Source organism: Eschrichtius robustus, chromosome 18 (assembly GCF_028021215.1).
Source record: "Eschrichtius robustus isolate mEscRob2 chromosome 18, mEscRob2.pri, whole genome shotgun sequence".
NCBI lineage: Eukaryota > Metazoa > Chordata > Mammalia > Artiodactyla > Eschrichtiidae > Eschrichtius > Eschrichtius robustus.
Window position 1 is genome coordinate 16,347,787 of NC_090841.1, and position 6,343 is coordinate 16,354,129.

A 6,343-nucleotide genomic window follows, 5' to 3' on the forward strand; every position below is an offset into this window, starting at 1 on the left:
AGCACATGTCTGACCTAGGTTTGTTCCAAGCTAAATATCTCTAAGAATGTGATGGATGGTGCATGAGCCTTGAAGTCCAACAGACCTACATTCAAAAGTTCTGCTCCTACCTTCTCTTAAAAGTTACATGACTGTGGAGAAGCTACTTAGTTGAATCTCATGTTTCTGAAGGGTGAAGTGGAGATAATCTGTTTTGGTCATTTTGTATCATTTTTATCTGCCTGTCCCCCCTGTTTGGCCAGAATGGGCACCTGACTGAAGCTGGACTGTCAGAATCCTTTCCACAGGTGTTTGGAATCAGGACTGAGAGTCAGTCTTTCCTATGTAGTTGGACCTGGAAAATGTAAATAGGCACTGGGTGACAGTGGGAAGCTTGGGGAGCAAAGGTCACCAGAGAGAACAGTGAAGTAACTATCCAGAGAAAAGCAGGGGCTCCTGCCTGGGGTTTTCTTTTTTCTTTTCTTTTTTTTAAATTTTAAAATGTTGGTTTTATTTTAAGACTCTCTTAACTGCTCCAGCAACCCCAGGCAGCCTCTCCGTCCATCACACAGGACTCGTCCCAGCCTCCCCCCCTAACTATCTGAAGTTGTGGCCTCAGTGAGTTTTGAATTCGGCAGGAACTGGAATTATTTAGGGTCCCACAGGCAGGCAGCATTTTCACCAGAATGTGGTTTTCCGGTCCGCACCAGTATGTGCATTTTAGACAAGCAGTGAAACAAGGTCGAGCTGGAGCTTTTGGCGTCCAGACAAGGTGGGGCGCCCAAGGCGCGAGAGGCGTTCGGAGCAGCGGGGCGGGGTGGGGGGGGCGGTCTCCAGAGCAGCGCAAGGCACTCCAGGCCAGGCTCTTCCAGATTTTGACTCCACCCAGGACTTGAATTTTAAAGATTATTTAAATATACGTTTTTTCCTCTTTTAAAAAACTGTTACTGAGCTAATTCACATACCGTAAAATTCACCCTTTTAAAGTATACAATTCAGTGGGTTTTAGTATATTCAGAATTGTTTAACCATCACCATCATCTAATTTTAGAGTATTTTCATCACCCCGTATACTTTTGCAACACAGATTAAGATAAACAATAACAAAAAAGGTGGTTTGGGAATAAAATTATTTGTTTTTGAATACAACCACCCTTGATACCACAAATGAGAAAACTGACTGTTGGGCCCCAAAGAAAACAGAAGTGACTCCTGGAGATGCTTCTGCCCCTTCTGCTCTGTGCTCCTTTCTATTCTCTTGCAGCCCCGTCCGCATGCATACGCCACCCTGGGATTACTCTTTCCCATAAGCACAGGCTCTGTCCACCCATTTAAGTGCATAAATGCTCAGCCAACACTATTGGATGATGACATTTATTCTTCAGGACTACAAGTTATTGGTGGGCGGCTGTCTAGAGCCATGGGCACCGTGGTAACGAATATGAATGCAGCTGGAAGGTCCCCCGTGGGGTCGTCAGCTCGCCCACGGGCACGTGCACAAGCTCCTCCTGAGCACGAAATCTCAGGAGAACTTAGTCCTTTGCTGCTCAAACTGAGGTCTGGCAAGCAGCAGCCTGGCACCATCTGTGAGCGTGCTGGAAACTTTGAAGTTGCCGATATACAGGCCAGGCAGGACCTTGTTCATCCCATTCCCCACGGCGGCCGCGCGGTCTAGCACCCGGGGCGCGGCGGCAGGCGCGCTGAGGACCTGTTGGAGCAGGCGGGCGGGCAGGCAGCGTTGCGCGCCCGCAGCGTAAACAACAAGGACCGGCGGCGCCCGGGCCTCTCTGTCCGCTCCGCTCCTGTCCCCCGCGCCCCCCGGACTCCCCGGCCGCCGGGCAGAGGCACAGGCGCCCCTGCGGGACGGGGCTCGCGGCGCCCGCCCCCTCCCGGAGTGAGCCCGGCGGCTGCCACGCCGGCCCCCTGGACTTGTGGACGCGGTTCCTAGGGTCCCGGCCGGGGCTCAGGGATTATGTCTCCTGGGGGCCGGGGCGCAGGGATTATGTCTCCTGGAGGCCGGGGCCTCCAGGATTATGGCTCCTCGGAGGCCTGCCTGGGGTTTCCGATAGCCTATCAGTTGTATATCCAAATATATTCTTGATGTTAAATTCAAATACAGATAAAGCAAAATTCCTCTACTCCAATCCCACTACCCTCGATAAATGTAATACTAGTATGGTAACCTTCCAAATTCTCTTCTGTATATTTACCACACATACACAGATATAAATACATATAAACACGTGTATGTGTGGATTTTGTTTTGCTTTGTTGGATATAAATACCATACTTTATGTATGGTTCTGCAAGTCATTTTTAAGTCGTAGGAACTCTTCATTGACATGGATCAATACATTAATTAAGACTACATGGGAGGTTAGTAAATGGTAAAATTTACATTTCAAAATAGAGAAAAGAAGCTGTGAGTCAGTTACCTATCCATTTTGAGAGCAAGAAATTTCAATCTCTATACCACTTGCAAAAATTAATTCCGGTAGAATAGATGGTTAAATTTAAGTAAGTATATCAGAAGGAAATGTGAAATACATTTTCTCCTTAGGACAGGGAGGGCTTTCTTAAGCAAGACGCTTTTATAAAGGAATCTTTTAACACCGAAGGGTTGGCAGAGCTCATAGAATTTAGCAGCAGGACGCGTTCCACCTCCGTGGGAATAAGTGTAAGACATTCAGGAGCCAGACCAGTTACCACACCTGAGAGCTTCAAAATTCTGAGAAAATGTACTCTGAAGCTAGAATTCTATGCCCAAGCTATGATTCAAGTTTGAGAGCATTTTCAAACATGCAAAGATTCAGTCTACCGCTCATGATCTTGTCTGAAAGTATCCCTAGGGGTTTTATTCCAGTGAAATAAAAAGTAAATCTAAGCTTTAAAAGAATCATTAAGCATACCAAATCAAAAAAAAAACAGTGAAATCCACATAATTGTAGATTATAAAACATTATATAAAATGAAAATATTCCAATGATTTCAACAGGAGAGGTGTCAAGGAGAAAAAAAAAATAGAACTGAAGCTAATTACCTTGCTAACAAACTCGTCATGTTTGGGTGCAGGATACAGAAATTCATGTTTACTCTCACCATCTAGTAGGCATTTAATTGTTAAAAATATAAAATGTAAGGGTAAGACCCAGCAATTCCATCCCTAAGTATCAAGGAGAAATGAAAACATGCCCCAACAAAATTGTACACAAAGATGTTCGTAATAGTCTTATATGAGCCCCAAACTGGAAACAACACAAAAGCCCATCAACTGGTGAATGAGAAAACATCGTATGCTATATCCACTCAATGGAAATTAAGCAAAAGAAAACAGACATTAAGAAAATGGAACAAACTACTGATAAAGATAGCAACATAGATGAACCTCAAAAACATACTAAGAAGGGCTTCCCTGGTGGCACAGTGGTTAAGAATCTGCCTGCTAAAGCAGGGGACACGGGTTCAAGCCCTGGCCCGGGAAGATCCCACATGCTGTGGAGCAACTAAGCCCGTGCGCCACAACTACTGAGCCTGCACGCCACAACTACTGAAGCCCACGCGCCTAGAGCCCATGCTCCGCAACAAGAGAAGCCACCACAATGAGAAGCCTGCGCACTGCAAAGAGTGGCCCCCGCTCGCCGCAACTAGAGAAAGCCGCACGCGCAGCAACGAAGACCCAAAGCAGCTAAAAATAAAATAAATACAATAAAATAAATAAATTTATTAAAAAAAAAAAGATGAAGAGACTGTCTCTTATTTATAAAATTAAGACAATCTTTTTTTCTGTATCAATAGGGCCTGGAGTTTGAAACTATTATCTCATTAGGAACTCAGGAAAATTAACTTTGAGATTCAAAGGTCATTGGGCATCATATCAGTTTAATATTTTGAAAATATCTGTTGTATCTACATGGCTTATGAGGACGGAAACCAGACTCTAATCAGCTCTTACTTGCTCATTGTACACCATACTCTGCAAAGCTAGAGGTGCTGTCTGCAAATGCCTACTATGTTATTATCACCTAAAGCCCATTACTTTTCCTAGACTTACGGTGGTGATCATTTTGAAATGTATAGAAATATCAAATTAGTATGTTGTGCAACAAGAATTAACATAGTGTTGTAGGTCAATTGTACTTCAACGAACAAACCAACCTATAGAAAAAGATCAGATTTGCGGTTACCAGAGGAGCGGGGTGGGAGGGGGAATTGGATGGAGGTGGTCAAAAAGTACAAACTTCCAGTTATAAGATAAATAAGTACTAGGGATGTAACGTACAGCATGATAAACAGAATGTATAAACAGTGCTGTATGTTTATATGAAAGCTCATCACGAGGAAAAAACATTTTTTTCTTTTATTTTGCATCTGTATGAGATGGTGGACGTTCACTAAACTTATTGTGGTCATCACTTCACAAGGTACGTAAGTCAAATCATGATGCTGTACACCTTAAACTTACACAGTGCTGTATGTCAATTATATCTCAATAAAACTGGAAGGAAAAAAAAAAAGACCATTCCTTTTCCACTTTCTTTTGAGGTTCAGAGCATCCAACTAGATTGGTGGTTCTCAATCAGGGGCTATTCTGTGCCAGTTCTCCCCACTCCACTCCCACCTCCCATCCTGGGACATTTTCAATATCTGGAGACAGTTTGTTACAACCGAGGGCAGGGGGTACTGCTGGCATCTGGCGGGCAGAGGCCAGAGATAACTGCTAAACAACCTACAAAGCACAAGGCAAGCACCACACCCTCACCCCCATAACAAAGAATTATCCAGCCCAAACTGTCAACAGGGCTGAGGGGAGAAACCCTGAACTAGATTACTGGCTCCTGTCTCCCTGTTAATGCCATCTGATGACCTCACCTCTCATTCCAATGAACTGTGCCCCCACTTCAGCAACTGATTCCTAGGCGGCAACACGGACGTTGGCTTGCAAAGAACTGCGGCCACCTCTGAAATCTTGAGACCTACGGTGCTGTTTTCTTCACAACTCCTCTCCCACCAGCTGTCTCCCTTGCTCCCTCCATGGTGGTTCTTTGACTTCATTCAGACCTCTAGCTCATCATCAAGACCGTCTAGGACAGCACTAGAAATAGAAATATATTGCAAGTTACATATGTAACTTAAAATATTCTAGTATCACTCCGCGCTTTCACTGCCGAGGGTGCGGGTTTGATCCCTGGTTGGGGAACTAAGACCCTGCAAGCTGAGCAGCGCGGCCAAAAAAATAAAAAAAATAAAAAAATCAAGTCAGCGGTAATCAATATACAAAATGATTAATGGGATATTTTACTTTTTTTTGGTATTTTACTTTTTTTCAAATTAGATAAATGAATGCAATTAAATTTTGAGCATTAATCTTTCATCTAGTTATCTTGCCAAATTCATTCATTAACTCTAAAGTTTGTAGATTATTTTTCACAGATATAATCTTATTTGTGAACAATGACAATATTATTTCTTTCATTCTAATATTTATGCCTTTTATTTCTTTCTCTTGTCTTATTGAGCTGTTAAAATCTCCAGTAGAATGCTGAGTAAAACGGGCTGGCAAGAATCCTTGCGTTGTTCCCAGCAAGTGGGGAGGGGTCTTCGGCCAGCCATCACCACCTGATTTTATTTGAAATTCTGTGTGTATTTTACATTTACAGCACATTTCTGTTTGCACCAGCAGCCAGTTTTCATGTGCTCAGTAGCCACACATGTGTAGTACCTACATAATGGATGGTGCCAGTCTAGACTTCACTTCCTTCACAGGGATATTCGGTCTAGACACCGAGGTGTGTCACGTCAATCATCCTTATATCAGCACCCTTAACTCCCTTGTCCTAGTGTACTTCTGTTATCTACATAATCCCAATTTTGGATTAATCCAAATTTCTTACTCCTAGAGATGACTACACAATTATTCATTAGAATCACCTCTGAGCTGCTTGATCACCTTTGCCCACATAAGGTTCTTCTGGTATTCTGAAAACAACAATCAAAACTTCACTACTCAGAATTTTACTGTATAGAACTAATAAATAATATAAAAATCTCGATTTAAAAAAAAACCTTCTTCAAGATTTCCATATGCTATAGATGACTTAATTTTCTATTTCATAGAGAAAATTGAGGCTTTCAAGTTTCCTTCTCCTTCTTTAATATTATCTACATCCATCCACATCTTTATTTCCTCTTCTGGTCTTAGAAGCAAATCTGTCTGCTCCTCATCTAGTCCAAGGCTAATTCTCTTCCTGGGCTCTAAAAGCCGTCCTTTCATCTTAGCTAGACCTTCCTGAAGAATTCCCTGGCGGTCCAGTGGTTAGGCCTCCGCGCTTTCACCGCAGAGGGCCCAGGTTCAATCCCTGGTCTG